General features: G+C 39.1%; 1 protein-coding gene and 1 pseudogene across 4 annotated transcripts in view; both read left to right on the forward strand.

The window, feature by feature from the left end:
* Positions 1–17499, forward strand: part of LOC103351946 (mortality factor 4-like protein 1 pseudogene) — a 32160-nt pseudogene extending 14661 nt beyond the window's left edge.
* The window catches only part of CYSLTR1 (cysteinyl leukotriene receptor 1), a 42809-nt gene that overhangs the window by 13687 nt on the left and 6328 nt on the right, over positions 1–22794 (forward strand). For 2 of the 4 annotated variants that reach the window (XM_008272957.5, XM_051827362.3), the window contains one exon: positions 21813–21897. The exons of 1 other annotated variant lie outside the window; for it this stretch is intronic. The gene's annotated coding sequence lies outside the window, so the exon portion shown is untranslated. Of the gene's footprint in view, positions 1–9844; positions 9982–21812; positions 21898–22794 lie in introns of all 4 variants that reach the window. One more of the 4 variants, XM_051827363.3, reaches the window with a different exon arrangement.

Consider the following 22794-nt stretch of genomic DNA (forward strand, 5'->3'; position numbering starts at 1 on the left):
TGGAGGGTGAACCAATGGCAAAGGAAGACCTTTCTCTCTGTCTCTCTCTCTCACTATCCACTCTGCCTGTCAAAAAAAAAATACAGTCATGAATTTTTATTGTCAGAATTCAAGTATGACTTCAACATTTCAGATAAACAGCAGATTTTTAATACAAAATATTTTCATACTATTGTGGAACTCTGACTATGAAAACCTCGAGAATGGTCCTCTGTATTATACCATAGAGAACAGAGCTGAGAGAAAAGATGAATGGCTGTGAACAGCTTCCCATGTGTATCTAACTACAAGTGCACTGGAATATTTTTAATCTGTCATTGTCTACTCTCTATTATCTCCTATCTAATGACTGAATGAATCATATAATTTAAGATGCAGTCATCAACTCTATATTTATTCACACAAGTGAGATGAGAAAGCTTGTCTATATTCAGAAATAATTTACTGAAAGATGTCTTTATAAAGTGCCTGTTAGATAAATGGAGGGGGGGAAACCTGGCTTTTATTCTTTGTGTAGTTTATTATGATTTATAAATACTATGGAAAATATATATGAGAGCATGAATAGGAAAGTGACATATGGCAATGTAATAGCAGAATATGCTAGTATTTTTAACCTAAAATGCGATGTCTGTTAAAAATTTTAAGCTTCTATTTTCAATTTACTTTTTTAATGTAAAACTTAATTTAGCAAATGAAAACAGAGTATAGCATGTAAATATTGATTTACTCCAAATATGTTTCATAAATGTTCAAAGCTTAGATTAAGGAAAAATGCCTAAAATACAAATATATTTAGCTCCACTAAATATTCCAATATCATATCACAAGTAGAGTTGTTTTAACAAGGTCCTATATAAAATTTATGCTACATATCAGCAACTCTGGAAAACAAAGATATTCATTACAGAAAAGGAAGTAAATCTTAAATAGATTGCCAGAGTTATTCATGCCCAACATGTGAAACCTCAAAGAAATTTATCAAGGGAGCACAATAATGCGTAATCATATTTGTCTTGGCAAGAAATCACAGAATTGTTTTGCTGTTGCTATGGCACTAATGTGTGCAACATTTTATGCTATAATGTTTTCTGCCACACATGCTATAAATGAAATAGGCAATCTGTATATACTTTTAAATCCATGAAATATTTTCACACAAGTATCCCAGTCTGAAACTTTTTAAACATCTCATTGAGGGAATTATTACTGTAGCAGGAGGGAACTAAATTATGTGAAGCATCCCCTATGTGCCAAGAAGTATATCTATGCTTGGTTAATTCCAATAATTACCCTGCATGGAAACTATCATTGTATCAATTCTTCAGGTAAAAGGGAGAGGTGTGATTTGTCTAACCCTACCTGGTTTCTATGCAGGTGAAATAGGCTTAAAACAATGTTCCAATGCAAAACCCAGGCTCTCTGTCCATCCCTAACTCTGACAAAATTTCAGCTCATACTTTACCTTGACCCCTTAAAATACTGTAATTCACAAAAGAGTAAGTGAAAATCTCAATGCATATGCTTCCTTGGATCACTACGAGTTTTCTTAGAATTTCCCTATCCATATATGTAATTTCCTCTGAAGTTGCCATGGGAATTAAACATGGCAATTTACATCTGTAAGAGTTGCTACTCATTATGAAATGCCTAGATTTTCGGAATTGTCATCATTCTTACCAGTTTCATTCAGTGAATGCTTCTGCTAAGCAACAGTGTGCTTTTACATGATGGGCTACACTGGGTAGTACAGGTTGATGAAAAACCTCTTCCTCTCTGAATAAAACTGGAGTCTTATAAACTATTCCTATCACTACCTTCTCTTTCTTTTTGGCATAAGGAATTACCTCTGGTTAACTGAGATCACACAAACCAGATAAAATGATGCCTGAGTTTAGATTAAAGAAAATATTACTTTCAGGACTAGTGCCGTGGCATAGACGGTTAAGCCTCTGCCTACTGTGCTGGCAACCTATACGGGCACCAGTTCGAGTCCCCAGCTGCTCACTTTCAATCCAGCTCTTTGCTAATGAGTCTAATAAATCACAGGAAAATGGCCCAAGTTCTTGGGTCCCTGAACCCGCATGGGAGACTGGAAGAAGCTTCTGGCTCCAGGCTTTTGACCACTGTGGCCATTTAGGGAATGAACCAGCAGATGGAAGATGGATCTCTCTCTTTCTCTCTCTCTCTCTCTATCTCCCTCCATCCCTCCCTCCCTCCCTCTCTCCCCATCCCTACAAATTTCATAGGTACAGCTTTAGGAATATAGTGGTTCTTCCCACCACATCTGCCCTCTCACCCCAACTCCCATCACACCTCCTAATCTCTCTCCCATCCCATTCTTCATTAAGATTTGCTTTTAATTAAATTTATATACAGAAGAGCAACTCTATACTAAGTAAAGATCTCAACAGTTTGCACCCACCCACATACACAAAGTATAAAGTACTGTTTAAGCACAGGTTTTACAGTTAATTCTCATAGTACAACACATTGAGGACAGAGGTCCTACATGGGGAGTAAGTAAGTGCATAGTAACTCCTGTTGTTGATTTAACAATTAACACCCTATTGATGACATCAATGATCACCTGAGGATCTTGACATGATCATGGCAAGTTTTTAAACTGTACCCTGGGATCGGCGCTGTGGCACATTGGGTTAACACCCTGTCCTAAAGCGCCAGCATCCCATATGGGTACCGGTTCGAGACCCAGCTGCTCCACTTCCGATCCAGCTCTCTGCTATGGCCTGGGAAAACAGTAGAAGATGGCCCAAGTCCTTGGCCCCTGCACCCGCATGGGAGGCCAGGAAGAAGCTCCTGGCTCCTGGCTTCGGATTGGCATAGCTCCAGCCGTTGCGGCCAATTGGGGAGTGAAACATCAGATGGAAGACCTCTCTCTCTCTCTCTACCTCTCCTCTCTCTGTGTAACTCTTTCAAATAAATCAATCAATCTATTAAAAAATGAAAAAATAAACTGTACTCTTAGAATTAAGTCTGTAGGAATGTATGCAAACTATACAGATTTACAGTTACAAACTTCCTCCTCCCTCTCTTATTCCCACTCTTATTTTTTACTGGGATCTATTTTCTTTTTGTGTGTGTGTGTGTTTTTTTTTATTTAGTAAATATAAATTTCTAAATTACAGTTTATGGATTACATTGGCTCCCCCCCCCATAATTTCCCTCCCACTCGCACCCCTCCCATCTCCGGCTCCCTCTCCCATTCCATTCACATCAAGATTCATTTTCAATTCTCTTTATATACAGAAGATCGATTTAGTATATATTAAGTAAAGATTTCATCAGTTTGCACCCACACAGAAACACGAAGTGTTTCAGTACTAGTTATAGCATTACTTCACATTGGACAACACATTAAGGACAGATCCCGCATGAGAAGTAAGTACACAGTGACTCCTGTTGTTGACTTAACAATTTGACACTCTTGTTTATGGCGTCAGTAATCTCCCTAGGCTCTAGTCATGAGTTGCCAAGGCTATGTAAGCCTTTTGAGTTCGCTGACTTCGATCTTATTCCGCCAGGGTCATAGTCAAAGTGGAAGTTCTCTCCTCCCTTCAGAGAAAGGTACCTCCTTTGATGGCCCCATTCTTTCCACTGGGATCTCACTCGCGGAGATCCTTCATTTAGGTCTTCTTTTTTTTTTCCAGAGTGTCTTGGCTTTCCATGCCTAAAATACTCTCATGGGCTCTTCAGCCACATCCGAATGCCTTAAGGGCTGATTCTGAGGCCAGAGTTCTGTTTAGGACATCTGCCATTCTATGAGTCTGTTGTGTATCCCGCTTCCCATGATGGATTGTTCTCTCCCTTTTTGTGCGATCTATTTTCAATTGACTTTATACACATATGATTAACTCTATGTTAAGTAAAGAGTTCAACCAATAGTATTAAGAAGAAAAAAAAGGGGGCCTGGAGCGTGGCTCACTCGGTTAATCCTCCGCCTGCAGTGCCAGCATCCCATATGGGCGCTGGTTCTAATCCTGCTTGCTCCTCTTCCAGTCCAGCTCTCTGCAGTGGCCCGGGAGAGCAGTGGAAGATGGCCCAAGTGCTTGGGCCCCTGCACCCACATGGGAGACCAGGAGAAGGCTCCTGGCTCCTGGCTTCGGATCGGTGCAGCGCCAGCCATGGTGGCCATTTGGGGGGTGAACCAACAGAAGGACGACCTGTCTCTCTCTCTCTGTCTGTAACTCTACCTGTCAAATAAATAAATAAATAAATAATCTAAAAAAAAAGACTTCCTCAACAGTCAAGACAAGGGCTGTTCAAGTCATTGCTTCTCAAAGTGTCAATTTTACTTCTACAGATGTCCTTTTAGGTGCTCTAATAGTTATCACAGATCAGGAAGAACATGTGATATTTGTCCCTTTGTGACTGATTTATTTCACTAAATATGATGTTTTCCAGATTCATCCATTTTGTTGCAAATGACCGGATTTCATTTATTTTTTGACGCTGTGTAGTATTCCATAGATTACACATCCCATAATTTATCTAGTCTTCCGTTGATGAGCATTTAGGTTGATTTCATGTCTAAGCTATTGTGAATTGAGCTGCAATAAACATGGGGGTGCAGATCACTCCTTTATTTGCTGATTTCATTTCCCTTGGATAAATTCCCAGAAGTGGGATAGCTGGGTCATGTGGTATGGTTATATTCAGATTTCTGAAGTATCTCCAAACTGTTTTCCATAGTGGTTTTACCAGTTTACATTCCTACCAACAGTAGATTAGGGTACCTTTTTCCCCACATCCTCGCCAGCATTTGTTATTTGTTGATTTCTGTATGAAAGCCATTCTAACTGGGGTGAGGCTTAACCTCATTGTCAGCACATTTATTGGGTTCAAAGGATAGTTCTCCTTGCTAGGTTCTGCAGAAACTGTTCATATTAATTAGATCTGATCTTTGTCCTCAAAATGTCTATAATTCAATGGTACATATTGGGAAAATACACAAATTACTCAAAAAATTAAAAATAAGAAGTAGAAACACAAAATAAGTAGAAACAGCAAGTTGAATTCTGTGGTTGACCTCTCTGATCAACTGGTCTTGAAGGTTCTAACATTCTGAGAACATCCTATACTTCCTTCTCCTAACTCCTCCTTCAATAGCTCACCTTTCTTTTCATAATATTTATGTATTTATTTGAAAGGCAGGCACTATTCTTGTTTATATGATCCCTTTGGTTCTTAGTCCTATCATTATGATCAATTGTGAACAGAAATTGATCACTGGGACTAGTGAGATGGCATCGGTACGTGCCACCTTGATGGGATTGAATTGGAATCCCCTGGTATGTTTCTAACTCTACCGTTGGAGGTAAGTCAGTTTGAGCATGTCCCGAATTGCACATCTCTTCCCTCTCTTATTCCCACTCTTATATTTAACGACAATCACTTTTCAGTTAAGTTTCAGCACTTAAGAATAATTGTGTGTTGATTACAGTATTCAACCAAAAGTATTAAGTAGAACAAACAAAAAAAATGCTAAGAGGGATAACATATCAAGTTGCTCATCAACAGTCAGGGTGAGGGCTGATCAAGTCACCGTTTCTCATCGTGTTCATTTCACTTTAACTCAGGGGACTTCCATAGCCTTGGCAGCTCATGACAAGAGCCTAGGGTGATTACTGAGGCCATAAACAAGAGTGTCAATTTGTTAAGTCAACAACAGGAGTCACTGTGCACTTACTCCTCATGTAGGATCTCTGTCCTTAGTGTGCTGTACATTGTGGTTTAATGCTATAACTAGTACTCAAACAGTATTTTTCACTTTGTGTTTCTGTGTGGGAGCAAACTGTTGAAATCTTTACTTAATGTATGCTAAACTGATCTTCTGTATATAAAGAGAATCGAAAATGAATCTTGATGTGAATGGAAAGGGAGAGGGAGTGGGAAAGGGGAGGGTTGCGAGTGGGAGGGACGTTATGGGAGGGAAGCCATTGTAATCCATAAGCTGTACTTTGGAAATTTATATTCATTAAATAAAAGTTAAAAAAAAAGAAAAAAGAAGAAAGGCAGGGTGAGAGTGAAAGTGAAAGGGGGGGATTAATCTTCCATCGACTGGTTCACTCCTCAAATGCCCACAAAAGCCAGGGACCTTAACCCATTGCACCACAGCACCTGCCCCACCTCTGACCATTTTAGCAAACATTTCCTCACTGTTAGTAAATTCTTCTACATCCTAAACCTTTTAGAATAATTATCCCTCCCTATCCTTTCTTTAAGTGAAATTGGGTCCTTCTCATCAAATGTTAAACTGATTATTTTTTACATCCTATCTTCTATCAGATAATCTGTTATCTGTCTTCTGTATCCCTGGTATCACTTCTACCATAATACAAAAAGTCAATCATCCATGTTACCCTCTAATCTTCCATATTAACAGCATCACCTATTGACTTGTTAGCATTTTTTCCTAATTCACTGAAAATTTTGACATTTGGCTGAGTCTTCCTTTCTATCCTGAATCCTGATATTGGTAAACTTCATCTTTCATGTGATTAACTAACCCAGCAAAATTACTTCAAATGTTCTTGACCACCTGATCTTGAATAATCCCCATTTATATTCCACCCTGGTTACTCATTCCACGGCTACACTTGGGGCCTTCTTTGTCATCAGAGAACTGAAATTTTGAATTTCAGTATATCACACTCTGACCACAGCTGCTAGACTTTCAGTTCTCTCATTTCCCTGTAACCACAATACCGTTTTCCACATTTCAGTGAAAATCAAGTCCTTTGGTCCTTCCCTTTCTTCTCCAATCTATTAAACTTCTCTTTTAACCATTCTTTTGATAGCATTCTTAACTTCCTTACCCAACTGTTCTTCCATAATACTTGCTCTATGACCCCAGCCATAGATCAATTTAAGCATTCACATTTTTCTCCTACACTTAGGGTGCTTGCTGAGCACTGGAGTAAATCACACAATCATGAAGATTGGGACGTTTAAAAATCCATACTCTCAAATTTCCATTAGCCTTTTAGTCCCTTCTTGGTAATATTCCTCTCCAGTTCCTCAGGGCCACTATTCAGACCTTCATCCTTCTTTAGAAGAGCTGAACCACACTGCAGCTCGCTTAATCTCAGAAGAAAACATTCTCTCTTACTTCATCAAGGAAATCAGGAATCTCGGGGATGAGCAACCTCTATCTTTGTCACAATGGTTCCCCTTTCCCTTACATGTCAATATTCTTCTCACACTCTGCATCCCTTAATAGCTCTGCATTTCCAAGAGGATAAATTCAAATGATCTGAAATGGCAAACATGACCCTTTATGATCCAGTTCCTATATTTCTTTTCAACCTAAAACATCCCATACTACAATCACACACCAGACACAAATACACATACATGCATATACATATACCTTTCACCTTACATTTCAGCCATTTAAAGCTCTTCTTTAAATATGCCATGCCTTGCTCATTCTATCTGCCTCCCTGGCCCACAATTCTCCTCTCCATCTGCCCTAGCCTTCTACCTTTCATGAAGCCTTTTCTAATAATACACTAATTATTTCCACTCTCTGTATCAATTATGTACTTCCATTGAAATAGCCAACTGTAATGATGCAATGCATTACATTTGTTAAAATGTCTATGTTCAAATTACTCTTAGGTGTCTAAACCCAACTGAAAATTGATCCCTGTTAAAAATAAGAGTGGGAATAAGAGAGGGAGGAGATGTACAGTTCAGCACATGCTAGCTCAGACTTACCCCTAAGGGTAAAGCTAGAAACTTGCCATGGGACTCCAAATCCCATTAAGTTGGCAGGTACCAATGCCATCTTCTAGCTACAGTGATCAGCTTAAGTTCATAACTGATCATAAAGATAGGATTAAGTATCAAAGGGATCACATAAATAAGACTAGTGTCTGCTAATACTAACTGATAGAATTAAAAAGGAGAGAACGATCCAACATGGGAAGCAGGATACGCAGCAGACTCATAGAATGACAGATGTCCTAAACAGCACTCTGGACTCAGAATCAGTCCTTAAGGCATTCATATCTGGCTAAAAAGTCCATGAAAGTTTCTCAGGCATGGAAAGCCAAGACACTGTGGCAAAAAAAATGAGTTAAATGAAAGATTTCTGTGAGTGAGATCTCGGTGGAAAGAAGGGGTCATCAAAGAAGGAGATACCTTTCTCTGAAGGGAGGAGAGAACTTCCACTTTGACTATGTCCTTGTCTAAATAAGATCAGAGTTTGTGAACTCAGGAAGCTTCCATAGCCTTGGCAGCTCATGTCAAGAGCCTCGGGTGATTACTGATGTTATAAATAAGAGTGTCAATTGTTAGATCAACAATGGAGTCAATGTGCACTTGCTCCCCATGTAGGACCTCTGTCCTTAATGTGTTGTACCATGAAAATTAATTGTAAAACTAGTCTTCAAACAGTACTTTATACTTTGTGTGTCAGTGTGGGTGCAAACTGTTGAAATCTTTACTTAGCATAGAGTTGATCTTCTGTATATAAAGATAATCAAAAATGAATCTTAAGAATGGGATGGGAGAAGGAGTAGGAGGTGGGATGGGAGTTGGGGTGGGAAGGTGGTTTTGGGGGGAAGAACCACTATATTCCTAAAGCTGTACCTATGAAATTTATATTTATTAAATAAAAGCATTCTAAAAATTACATATTTACTGATCAATTATTTCACAAGTAGTTGGTGGCGAGATAGGGAGGTTTTTCTAATGGGAGAAGGAATAGGAGATGGGATGGTTTGCAGGTGGGAGTGTGGTTATGGGGGGAAGAACCACTATAATCCAAAAGTTATACTTTTGAAATTTATATTATATAAATAAACGTTAAAAAATGTGCTTCCCTCTAGTAGATTTTATATATATTTAAATAAATATATAAATATATATAAAATGTTTTATATAAAATAATAAAATTTTATATAAAAATAAATTTTTGTATAAAATGATAAAAATATATATTAAAATATATATAAAATGTTATCTAAGCAGGGCTTGGTCTTGTTTTCCAAAGACATAGAACAGAAATGACAAGTTAAGAGGTTCCCTTGGGGCCCATGCCATGGCTTACTAGGCTAATCCTCCGCCTGCGGTGCCGGCATCCCGGGTTCTAGTCCTGGTCGCGGCGCCGGATTCTGTCCCGGTTGCTCCTCTTCCAGTCCAGCTCTCTGCTGTGGCCTGGGAGTGCAGTGGAGGATGGCCCAGGTCCTTGGGCCCTGCACCCGCATGGGAGACCAGGAGGAGGCACCTGGCTCCTGGCTTCGGATCGGCGCAGCATGCCAGCCGCAACACACCAGCCATAGCGGCCACTTGGGGGTGAACCGGCGGAAAAGGGAAGACCTTTCTCTCTCTCTCTCTCTCTCTCTCTCTCACTGTCTAACTCTGCCTATCAAAAAAAAAAAAAAAAAGATAAAGATGTTCCCTTGGGACCGGCATTGCAGCGTAGCAGGTAAAGCTACTGCTTGCGATGTCGACATCTTATATGGGCACCGGTTTGAGTCCTGGCTGCTCCACTTCCAATCCAACTTCCTGCTAATGTGTGTAGAAAAGCATCAGAAAATGGCCAAATCCTCGAGTCCCTGCACCCACGAAGGAGACCCAGTAGAAACTCCTGTTTCCTGGCTTTGGTCTTGCCCGGCTCTGGCCATTGTGGCCATTTGAGGAGTAAACCAACAAATGGAAGATGCCTCTCTGTTTCTCCCTTTCTCTCTCTGTAACTTGGCTTTCAAATAAATAAAACTTAAAAAAGAGGTTCCCTTAATATAACTAGTATATCACAGTAGAACATGGGACAGTAATGTTTTTATGTAGGAGGTAATATGACATTGTCTTACAGGTGGTTAAAATTACATCTGGTAATGATGACAATAAAGGGCATTTCATAGATGGAAACATGACCTGGGCAAAGGAAAAGAAACCAAAGGAGGGATGGAGCTAATCATGGAGTCATATTTTATAGCAAACAATGGAGAGGTGAGTCTATAAAGTTAGGATGGAATATTATTACAGTCTTGAATAGTTGTCCGAGTTCAATTAATAGGTCACTGGAGACTTTTGAGAGGGAAATGATATGATTAGAACTGTGCTTTAAGAAGATTAAATCTGCATAAGTGATAAGAATAGATTGAACAGAAGAGAAAGATGGAAATTTAAAAGAAAATTGCCATTTCTAATATTGAGTGAAAAGTATTCCCAAGTTATAATAAAAAAGATAACAAAGAAGTGGATCAATCTTAGGCATTTGTGCAGTCCTCTGTACAACACTTTATTCAACTGCTATGATTTGGACAAGTATACAAATTTCTCATGGGTCAGTGTTTATTGAAAGGCCCTGTGGAATCTGAAACTTAAATACTGGTGTAGTGAAAATAGCACTGAACTATGAGTCAGGCATCCTTTTTCTGCTGCTGTACATTACTTTCAGCAATCATTTTATCTTTCTGGGTCAGGAGGGAGTGGGTTCGGGCATATGTTCTCTAAACATATTTTCAGGGTTAACATTTTGTAAAACTAAGTCATTTAATCCCAGAGACTTCTATAGTGACTACTGGTAGCTTCCTTCTACTAAGAAGCTATGTTTGAGAATTGTTTTTATTATCCTAACATATACTTCCTTTTACTGACTTGTTTACAGTGCCTTGGTTCATCTTAGAGTTGTGTGTAAATATAACTTTCATTTTGTCCTATGACTCAGTCTGTGATCATGTTTGGTCTCAAATCTTTATAAAGGCCTGAACACTAGGACACTGATAAATCACTCTTTGTCCTTCCATTTCTTATTCTAAAAAGTGCCCAGGTAACCCAGGAAGAAATTTTTCAAAGAATTAAATACATCTTAGAGAAGTGTTTGGTATTATGCTGATAAATTTACAGTATGGAATGGGAATTTAGCTCCGCAGTTAATCGACCTCTTGGGATGCCTATATCCCACATTGTAGTGACTAGTTTGAGTCTTGGCTCCTGTACTTCTGATCCAACTTCCTGCTAATGTTTAGCCTAGAGAAGCAGTAGATGATGGCTCAATATCTGGGTCCCTGCCACTCATGTGGAAGACCTGGATGGAGTTCCAGGGTCACAGCTTTGGCCCGGCCCAATTCCAGCTCTTGTGGCTATTTGAGGAGTGAATCAGAAGATGGAAGATCTCTCTCTCTCTCTCCTGTGTGTATGTGTGTGTGTGTGTGTGTGTGTTTAAACTTTCATACTTCTGGAAAAGGGACTTATTTGTTTGGGTTATTAAGGTTCCAAAGATCCAAAATGGTCCACATTAGGGAAGAGATACACTTTCCTAGGAATCAAAGCCTGTTAAAACTTTACAATGTAGGTTGTAGGCATCAGTTGAGATATGGATGGATGGATCACTAGTCCTGGAATCCTGAAGCCGTATGATCAAGCAGGATAGGCACCTCATAAAACAGAAGATTAAAAACTAAGAAAGATGACTTTAGGAGTTTGTCTCTTAAAAGACCTAAAGAATGTTGGCTCTTCTGATAGAACAAGAGATGCCATGACTTGTAAAACAAAAGGGGTACCACAAAGAAGGACTTGTGAACACTGACAAATGGGGCAACTTTAAATCATGAAGTTATTACTTAGCTTATAAACTACTGTCAGATCTAGAACTACTGTATTGCCTTCAGAGGGCCTGGTCAAGCCTATATCCTGAATACAGCTGATACATTAAAAGAGTAATTGAAATTTTTCCTCAGATTCAAATCTCTTGTATCACAAAACAATGAAGATCTCACAGAAGGGAATCGATTTGCCCAAGAAATATTAATCATCCATCAGATCCAAATCTTCTGCCTACTAGTTCTACAAATTTTCTATCATGCTCATATTTTTTCATGCAATTATTCCCTCTAATTTTGATAAAACATCACCAACATGATAAAGGAAATGGGTTACTCAAAAATTTTTTTGACAGGCAGAATGGACAGTGAGAGAGAGAGAAAGGTCTTCCTTTGCCGTTGGTTCACCCTCCAATGGCCGCCGCGGCCGGCGCGCTGCGGCCGGCGCACCGCGCTGATCCGATGGCAGGAGCCAGGTACTTCTCCTGGTCTCCCATGTGGGTGCAGGGCCCAAGCACTTGGGCCATCCTCCACTGAACTCCCTGGCCACAGCAGAGAGCTGGCCTGGAAGAGGGGCAACCCGGACAGAATCCAGCTCCCCAACTGGGACTAGAACCCGGTGTGCCGGCGCCGCTAGTTGGAGGATTAGCCTAGTGAGCCGCGGCGCCGGCCTGGGTTATTCAAAATTGATTTACAATCCTTAAAATGCACTGTAATATGTACAGCAGGAAAAACAAAAAGAATAAGACTTGTTTATTGCCCTTTCAGTCTGACGGAGTGGGGTGGGAATATATGTTGAAGTTTAAGTTGAACAACCACAGAGATGACCACTACAAAGTGATAAATAAAATTTGTCCAAAAAAAAGTACAAACAAAATACTGCAGTACTGTAAAGGAAAGAAAACCAAAATAATTTTAAAACCAACAAATTGGAAGGCCTAAAATAAATGATAAATTCCTGGACACATATAACTTATCAAAGTTTAAGCATGAAGATAAAAAAAGCTTAAACAGATCAATAATGAGTAATGAGATTAAGTCAATAATAAAAAGTCTCCCAACAAAGAATAGCCCATAAAGAGATTGATTCATTGGTAAATTCTACTACACATTTAAAGAACTAATACCAATTCTTAAACTATTCCAAAGACTTGGAAGGGAGGGAAATCTTCCAAATTCTTTGGAAGCCATCATTACCCTGATACAAAAAAAAACAGAGAACGACACAGCAGAAAAAGAAAAATAGAGATTAATATCCCTGATGAACATGAATGCAAAAATTTCCAACAAATACTAGCAACTTGGGCCGGCGCCGTGGCTCACTTGGTTAATCCTCCGCCTGTAGCGCCGGCATCCCATATGGGAGCCAGGTTCTAGTCCCAGTTGTGCCTCTTCCAGTCCAGCTCTCTGCTGTGGCCCAGGAAGGCAGTGGAGGATGGACCAAGTGCTTGGGCCCCTGCACCCGCATGGGAGACCCAAAGGAAGCACCTGGCTCCTGGCTTTGGATCAGCGTAACTCCGGCCGTAGCGGCCATTTGGGGGGTGAACCAACGGAAGACCTTTCTCTCTGTCTCTCTCACTGTCTGTAATTTTATCTGTCAAATTAAAAAAAAATACTAGCAACTCAAATTCAACAATACATCAAGAAGATGATATACCATGACCAAGTGGGACTTATCCTAAGGATTAAAGGATAGTCCAACATATGCAATTCAAAAGCATATGTATCACATCAACAGAATGAAAAGTAAGAATAATGTGACCATCTCAACAGATGCAGAAAAGCACTGGATAAAACTACTTACTTTCACAATAAAACTTCTGAACAAATCAGGTATAGAAGAAATATACTTCAAAATAATAAAGGCTATATGTGGTTAAAAACAATCCAACATCATATTTAATGCAAAACAGCAGAATTCCTTTAAGATCTAGAGCAAGATAAGGATGCCTCCTTTCATGACCTTATTACAATACAGTAATAAAAGTCCTAGAGCAATTATACAAGAGTAAGAAAAGGCATACAAATAGAAAGAGAAATCAAGTTAACCATGGTTGCAGATTACATGACTCTGTATGTAGGAAAACCTAAAGACTATACCAAAAGACCTAAGAACTGCCAAACAGATTTAGTAAAGTTGCAAGATACCAATTAAACAAACAAACAAAAAAAGCCAGGAGCATGTTTAAACACCAATGACAAATTTGTTAAAGAAATCATGAAGTCATTCCATTTAAAATAGTTACCAAAAAATTCTACCAAGAAAATGAAAGACCTCACCATGAAAATTACAAAACACTTAAGAAACTGCAGAGGGGCTGGTGCTGTGGCATAGCAGGTAAAACTGCCACCTACAGTGCTGGCATCCTATATGGGTGCCAGTTCGAATTTCAGCTGCTCCACTTCCAATCCAGCTCTCTGCTATGGCCTGGGGAAGCAGTAGAGGATGGCCCAAGTCCTTAGGCTCCTGCACCCTTGTCAGAGACCCAGAAGAAGCTCCTGGTTCCTGGCTTCAGATCAGCCCAGCTCCGGCTGCTGTGACCATTTGGGGAGTGAACCAGCAGATAGAAAATTTCTCTCTCTCTCTCTCTCTCTCCCTCAGCCTCGGCCTCTCTGTAACTCTGCCTTTCAAATAAATAAATAAATCTTAAAAAAAGAAAGAAACTGAAGGAAGTATACAAAGAATGAAGGATGTCCATGTTCATGCATTGGAAGAATTAATATTGTTAAAATGTCCGTACTACAAAGCAATTTACAACTTCGATGAAATTCCTATTAAAATAACAATGTCACTCTTCACAGAAATGGAAAAAAAATTCTTAAGTTCCTATAGAACCAAGAAGATGTCAAATGGTAAAAGGAAGTTTGAATAAAAAAGAAGGCACCACAATAACTGATCTCAATACATACAAAGCTATAGTAAACAAGACAGCATAATTCTAAGTGTTATATAGATGATATGGATAGGATTAAGTGTTAAAGTGATCATATAAATAGGATCAAGTGTTTTATCAATCATATAAATAGGAATAAGTGTTTGGTAGTAGTAATAGACAGAATTTAAAAGGAGTGAATGCTCCAACATGGGAAGTAGCCCATACAGCAGATTCATAGAATAACAATCACCTTAAGCAGAACTCTGACCTCAGAATCATTCTGGTTTGGCTGAAAAGCCCAGGGGAGTATATTTCAGGCATGGAAAGCCAAGACATTGTGGCAAAAATGTTCTACATGAAAGAACTCTGTGGGCAAGACCCCAGTGGAAAGAAGTGACCAACAAAGAGGGATGTACTAGGGCCGGCGCCATGGCACACTAGGTTAATCCTCCGCCTGCGGTGCCAGCATCCCATATGGGCACCTGGTTCTAGTCCCAGTTCTCCTCTTCCAGTCCAGCTCTCTTCTGTGGCCTGGGATAGCAGTGGAGGATGGCCCAAGTGCTTGGGCCTCTGAACCCACATGGGAGACCAGGAAGAAACTCCTGGCTCCTGGCTTCAGATCAGCATAGCTCCGGCCGTTGCAGTCATTTGGGAGGTGAACCAATGGAAGGAAGACCTTGCTTTCTCTCTCTCTCTCACTGTCTGTAAACTCACCTTGTCAAATAAATAAAAAAAGAGAAAGATGTACTTTCCTCTGAAGGGAGGAGAGAGCTTCCACTTTGCCTATGGCCTTGTCCAAATACTGATGAGTTTGTGGATTCAAACGGCTTCTATAGCTTAGGCGGCTCATGTCAAGAGCCTTGGGTGATCACTGATATAATACATAAGAGTATTAATTGTTAAATAAACAACAGGAGTCACTGTGCACTAACTTCCCATGCAGGACCTCTGTCCTCAAAGGGACATTTTGAGACTTAATAGTAAAACTTGTTCTCAAAGAATTACTTCATTTTGGTGTATTAAGTGGAAGGTATTCTTATGTTACATAAATTAGTTATGTCTAAATGCTCATAAAAGATGCATCATTCTTGAGTTCTTCTTTAAAGCTAATAAAGTTTCTTAAAAAAAAAAAAAGCGAAATTACCATCGAGATGCAATGACTTTAAACAGCCCTTGTCTGGACTGCTGAGGAACAGATTTTGTTCTTGGCTTTTTTCGTGTTTTTTGTTTTGTTTCTTTCTTTTTCTTTTTTTTCCTATTATGAAGTGCTGAACTGTTTACCTAGAACAGAGTTAATCTTCTGTGTATAAGGTTAGAAGAAAATAGATCTTAGTAAAAACAGGACTGGGAATGAGAGAGGGAGGGGGAGGAGGAGGAGGAGGGCAGATACAGTGGGAAGAATTACTATGTTCCTAAAGTTGCATTTATGAAATGCATAAAAATAAATAAAAATTCTTTTTTTAATTTTAAAAAAAGACAGCATAGTACCAGCATACAATTGTCACAGACCAATGGAACGGAATAGAGAACTCAGAAATAAATTTTTGCACCTACAGCTAACTGACTCTCAACAAAAGCATGACAAACATACATTAAAGAAAGAGAATTTCTTCATTAAGTAATGTTATGAAAACTGGATATCCATATGTGGAAGAATGAAGCTAGATCTCTACCTCTAATCCTATACAAAAATCAATTTGGGGCCAGCATTGTAGCACAGCAGGTTAAGCAGCCACCTGTGGTGCCAGCATCCCATATGGGTGCCAGTTTGTGTCCCAGCTGCTCCACTTCCAATTCAGCTCTCTGCTAATGCATCTGGGAAAGCAGCAGAAGACGGCCCAATTCCTTGGTCTCCTGCCACCCATGTGAGAGACCCAGATGGCATTCGAGGCTCCTGGCTGCAGACTGGTCATTGTGGCCATTTGGGGAATGAACCAATGGATGGAAGATCTCTGTCTGTCTGTCTCTCTCTCTCTCTCTGCCTTTCAAGTAAATAAATAAATCTTTAAATAAAAAAGTTTTTTTTACTTTTTTTTTGAAATTTAAAGAAAAACTTTATTGAAGATCTGAAAAACAATTCCTAAAAGATCAACTTTTCCAGAAAACTGTAGCTACACAATGCATTGCGTCTATTGTGTTAAAACGTGCATTAGACACAAATACAAAAACCATGAAACAAGCCACCATTCTTCAACAATTTGAGCAAAGATAAAATGCCTAAGGAACCACATGGATGACTTGCCAAGGATGGGCTCTTTACTTTAAGCACCATTAAAAAAAAAAAAAAAGAGCACAAATGGATGAGTGTGTTCAGTTATATACACTGAATTGAACCTTTGGCACTAAGAATCAGAGCATCTTGTCATATAGCATTAACACATATTATAAAAGTGCGTAGTGTCAAAGGAATAGAACCACCAGCATTCAAAAGCAGCTTTGTCGACTAGGCAATAAAACACTCTACAGCATGTCCCTCTGTTGTCCACCACTGAATACACTGGTAGCAACTTTGAAATGAAAAAGTAAGAAAAGAAAAAAAGGAGCTGCAACCCCTTTTATTTTCTCTGTTCAAAATCAAACAGAAAACAAACATCAATTCTGTTATACACTAACATCTTCAAAGTACATCTGCGAAGAAGAATGTGGATTCCATTTTGGAGGATTATGCAAATTACAAGAAATCTCGTGGAAACACAGATAATAAGGAATACGCTGTTAATGAAGTTGTGGCAGGGATAAAAGAATACTTCAACGTAATGCTGGGCACTCAGCTGCTCTATAAATTTGAGAGACCACAGTACGCTGAAATCCTCGCAGATCATCCTGACGCACCAATGTCCCAGGTGTATGGAGCGCCACATCTACTGCGATTATTTGTGCGAATTGGAGCGATGTTGGCTTATACACCTCTGGATGAGAAGAGCCTTGCTTTGTTACTGAATTATCTTCATGATTTCCTAAAGTACCTGGCAAAGAATTCAGCAACTTTGTTTAGCGCCAGTGATTATGAAGTGGCTCCCCCTGAGTACCACCGGAAAGCTGTGTGAGAGGTGGCACACTCACTCACTCAATATTGGTATCTCTGTAAACACATTTTTGTTTTTAGTCCTTCTCTTGTACAAATGATGTACTTTTTTTACTTTTTTTAAAGATTTATTTATTTATTTTAAAGGCAGAGTTACAGAGAGGCAGAGGCAGAGAGAAAAGAATATGCAATATGGGGAGCTGGCATTTAGTTTAACAGTTAAGACACCCGCATTCCACATCAAATGACTGGATTCAAATCTCAGCTCTAAAACTGTTGAAATCTTTACTTAATGTATGCTAAACTGATCTTCTGTATATAAAGAGAATCGAAAATGAATCTTGATGTGAATGGAAGGGGAGAGGGAGTGGGAAAGGGGAGGGTTGTGGGTGGGAGGGACGTTATGGGGGGGAAGCCATTGTAATCCATAAGCTGTACTTTGGAAATTTATATTCATTAAATAAAAGTTAAAAAAAATCTCAGCTCTAACTCTTGAATCTAGTTTTCTGCCAATGCAGACCCTGGGAGACAGGAGTGTGGCACACATAATTGAGTTCCTGTCTCCCATATGGATGACCTGCATTGCAATTCTGGCTCCCGGCTTTGCTCCTCATCCAGCTCTGACCATAGCAGTCATTTGGCAAAACGAACCAGTGAAGAGAATCTATCTCACTCGCTCACTTGCTCTGTTGCTCTCTCGCTCTCTGTCCATCTCAAATAATAAATAAAAATTTAAAAACAAAAACAATATTATATACACATACACAAAGGAACATTATTCAGCCATAAAAAGAATGAAACCCTGACATTTGCAGCAAAATCAATGGAATAGGCACACATTATGTTAAGTGAAATAGGCCTGGCACAGAAAGACAAATGCCACATGTTCTCTCTTATATGTGGAAACTAAAAAGTTGATCTGAAATTAGAATACTGATTACTAGAAGCTGCAAAGGGTGGCAAGGTGAGAAAGAACGGGGTGGTAGGGTTGGATAAGGAGTACGAAAACACAGAAGTATTAAGTTCTAGTGCTCCAAATCACAGTATGGTGGCTACAGTTCATAACAACGTACTATATATTTCATGAAGAACTAGAAGACAGGACATCAAAGGATCCAAACATAAAGAAATGATAAGTAGATGGAAATGTCAATTACCCTGATCTGATAAGTATACATGGTATATAAGCATTGAAACACCACACTGAACTCTATAAATATGAACAATAATTATGTGTCAATTTAAAGAATATGAAATTGGGTTGAGGGGATAAAGAATAGATTTTGCTTGCCTATAAACACAAATGAGAGATTATCATTTCATTTAATTGACAATATCAGCTTAGGCACATTTCTGGATCATCAGCTCAACTTGGACCACACCACACAATGATAAAGTTGAATGGTATATAAGTTGGGACTTAAAATTTTTAGACTATCTCTAGGCTTTCTCATTTATCTTCTTGACTAGAGCTTGTCCAGGTCACATAATCAATATAGAATAAGGGCTAAGGGCTGATGGAGAAAAAGTACTCTTTTCCTTACATGAATAGATATTCCATAAATATTTGTTGACCACACCTAAATTAAACTTAATATGACCAAAATAAAAGATCTGAGTAACTCCTGAATCAAACAATTGAAATCAAAATCATATATCTACACTTTGTCACTTTAGCTTCACCAACCCAATCACCCAAATAAGAATGGTAAAGTCTAATACTGGCAGAAACTCCTGTAAGAAAAGAGTCATTGGTGCTGGTACCATGGCTCACTTAGTTAATCCTCCGCCTGTGGCACCGGCACCCCATATGGGCGCCGGGTTCTAGTCCCGGTTGCTCCTCTTCCAGTCCAGCTCTCTGCTGTGGCCCAGGAAAGCAGTGGAGGATGGCCCAAGTGCTTAGGCTCCTGCACCCACATGGGAGACCCAAAGGAAGCACCTGGCTCCTGGCTTTGGATCGGCGTAGCTCCTGCCGTAAAGGCCATTTCAGGGGTGAACCAATGGAAGGAAGACCTTTCCCTCTGTCTCTCTCTCACTGTCTAACTCTATCTGTGAAATTAATTTTTAAAAAAAGGAAAGAGTCATTAATGAAACTGAAAAGAGAAGAGGCAGGAGTGAAAGTATTAAGTGCAGCCATGTACAAAGCTGAAAATTTCTAAATGAACCACAGATGATCCCTTAGAATCACAAACCTGAAAAAACACTATGCTGTTGCCCAAACAATGTGACATTTATTCACTCATGCATGTAAAAATTAGGCTTAACTATAATTGCACAGCCATCATAGAAATATATAATTAGTCCATTAGGCTGATAATATATATTTCTTATAAATAGGTCTTTAAAATTAATAAACTTTCTTTCTTGTTCCACACTAGGGAGAAATACAAGTTTCATCTAAACACAAAACCATGAAAGCCAAAGTTTGTCTTCTCAATAAGTAAGATGAATGGAATCATACAATTTCAGAATCACTGAGCATTAAGTCAGTACATCATTTTTTTCAGTGTTCACAAACACAGTTTTATTTGACATGCCATGCCCGTTCATTACAATATTGTTACAGTTGCTTTCTTTCCAGGGAATGAGTTGAGTAATTGCAATGGAGACCCTCAGATCTATAAAGCCTAAAACATTTGCTATCAGATTATTTACAGAACAAGTTTGCCATCCATTCATGAGATGATGTACATTTGTAATTCATTTTTTGCTATTATCAATAAAGTTGCAGCAGACACCCTTTCATATTTTTATTTCCATAGTCTTTATAAAATTTACACTCCAAAATGTGATACTTGATAGACACCTTTGCTCTGAATTCTCTCCAATATTTCACAGTTTTTCATCTTTTAAATTGATGTAGAGATACCCAGGACAAGCTAAACAAACTGCCTGGTTAGAAACATATAAAAGCCAATTCTGAGTAACTCCTCATCTGCAACCCATATTTCACCCAGACAGTACTAAGTTACCTATGTCAAATCCTTATCTGGGGGGGGGCAGGTGGATGCAAACTGCAATATTAGCTTTAGGTTCAAGTTCCTACTTTAGAAACCAGACTACACTTCATGTTTTTGCATTTTTATTTTCCTTTTGACTTCCTTTTCTTCAGTAGTGTTCCTTCAAAAAGTTCAATCATGTTTCACTTGGTCAGAATAAACAGGAGGAATGGCTTTATTTTCTTGGTACTTGGACCACACATAAAAGAAAATGACCAGTCTCTGAGAATGCTCCAGACAAGAATGAAGGTTCTCATAGAACAACAAAAATTTAGAAGAAAAGTGTTCAGGTTGACTTCAAGAATGCCGTTCTCTGCTCTTTTCTTTCAGAGTCATTATACTTTGTTAAATTATTGGATAATGGAAGAAAAGAAAACACATATTCATGAAAAGCTAACTATATAAAGTTTTAAAACACTTGACCTTAGAAAATATATCATGTATGCCAAAAGTAATGATATAAATAATAAATGTCATTGTGAGTTCATAGTCTTTTTTAAGATTTATTTTATGTATTTGAAAGGCAGAGTTATACAGAGGGAGGGAGGGAGGGAAGGAGGTACAGGGAGGGAGAGAGAGAGAGAGAGAGAGAGAGAGATCTTCCATATGCTAATTCATTCCCCAAATGGCCACAAGGGCTGGGGCTGGGCCAGGACCTTCTTCTAGGTCTCCCATGTGGGTGCAGGAGCCCAAAGACTTGGGCCATTAGCTTTCCCACTGCTTTCTCCACTGCTGGATCTCCACTTTTCTCCACTGTTTTCCCAGGCCATTAGCAGGGAGCTGTGTCAGAAATACATCATCCAGGACAAGAACCAGTGGCCATATGGGATGCCAGCATTGTAGGCAGTGCCTTAATCTGCTATGCCACTGGCCCCCTAGTTCATGATCTTTTAAGTCGTGAATCCTTCAAGAAAAACTGTTCCAAAACCATCCACACAAAGATACTTGGTATTTTTAATGTTCTAATTCTTATTCTTAGCAAACTATATCCTTGGATATGAACTTCCAAATTATTCCTCCTTTGGATTTTATAACAAGCTGCTTAGAAGATAATATAGGGGAAATACTATGGTTTCATAAAATAGGGATGCTTTACAATGCTGTATTCATCTTTAGATAAAGCAGTAAATACTTGAACTAGCCATGGCCTTTATCCCAAGTTTCTCCCTTGAAACGTATAAAAGTTTGGATGGAAAAGAAGGAGGTGTAGAATCTCTCAGTAAAGCTTTGATGTTCCATCACACACTCTGGATCACTCTTTAGGACAGAGAAGTTCCCATGATCCTCTGAATTTCTTTTAAGTTTGTTAACTTCCTTTTCAATCTTTTGATTTCAGTTTGGGCTTCCTCTGATATTACAGCATAAGAAGCATTAACCATCATAAGGAACATTTTTGAAGGATACTTCAGTGCTACGAATAGGTATGGCTCCATTTTTAAGATGAACCTTATATTTTCAACTTGCAACTACTTTAACAAAGTAACTCCATCACCTGGAGTAAAATTAAATCAACTTAGTTTATGTTTATTGCTACCTTTTTTTTATTTGACAGCTACAGTTAGACAGCGAGAGAATGAGAGACAGAAAGGACTTCCTTCCATTGGTTCACCCCCAAAATGGCAGCTACGGCCGGAGCTACACAGATCCAAAGCCAGGAGCCAGGTGCTTCTCCTGGTTTCCCATGAGGGTGCAGGGGCCCAAGCACTTGGGCCATCCTCCACTGCCTTCCGGGGCCACAGCAGAGAGCTGGACTGGAAGAGGAGCAACCAGGACTAGAACCTGGCGCCCATATGGGGTGCCGGTGCCACAGGTGGAGGATTAACCAAGTGAGCCACTGCACCTGCCCCTATTTTAACCTCTTATTGATCAATTAGTGACCCACTTGTTTTGCACTAAGATAGTTTTCACTATACTGTGTGAATATTGTAACCTCTCCACTCCTTGAGTTATCACTCCTCTCTCCCACCAGACTGCAAGCTGCTTAACTGCAGAGATGAGTTTTTAGGGATCATAGCTTTCCAAAGGAACTTTCTGTACCCATCTAGTTGCAGTCATATTATTGGAGGATCACAATAAATCCTATATAAATGAATTAAATACTGTTTCAGACAAGTAAAGCCATCACTGATGAAATGAATGGTGTGTACTAAATGATCTAAACCCCTCTAGAATTCATTTCTGGTTAGAAAGTTTTACAGTATACTTTTTATGGCCTACTATAAGTCACTGATTTGATTTCGTTGTAAATAAACATTTGAATTTAAATATCAGAATTTATAGAAAAGCTTATCTTGGTCTTCTATAAAGGCCGGGAAGTT

Source organism: Oryctolagus cuniculus, chromosome X, assembly GCF_051225735.1.
Source record: "Oryctolagus cuniculus isolate XC-2025 breed Fujian yellow rabbit chromosome X, ASM5122573v1, whole genome shotgun sequence".
NCBI lineage: Eukaryota > Metazoa > Chordata > Mammalia > Lagomorpha > Leporidae > Oryctolagus > Oryctolagus cuniculus.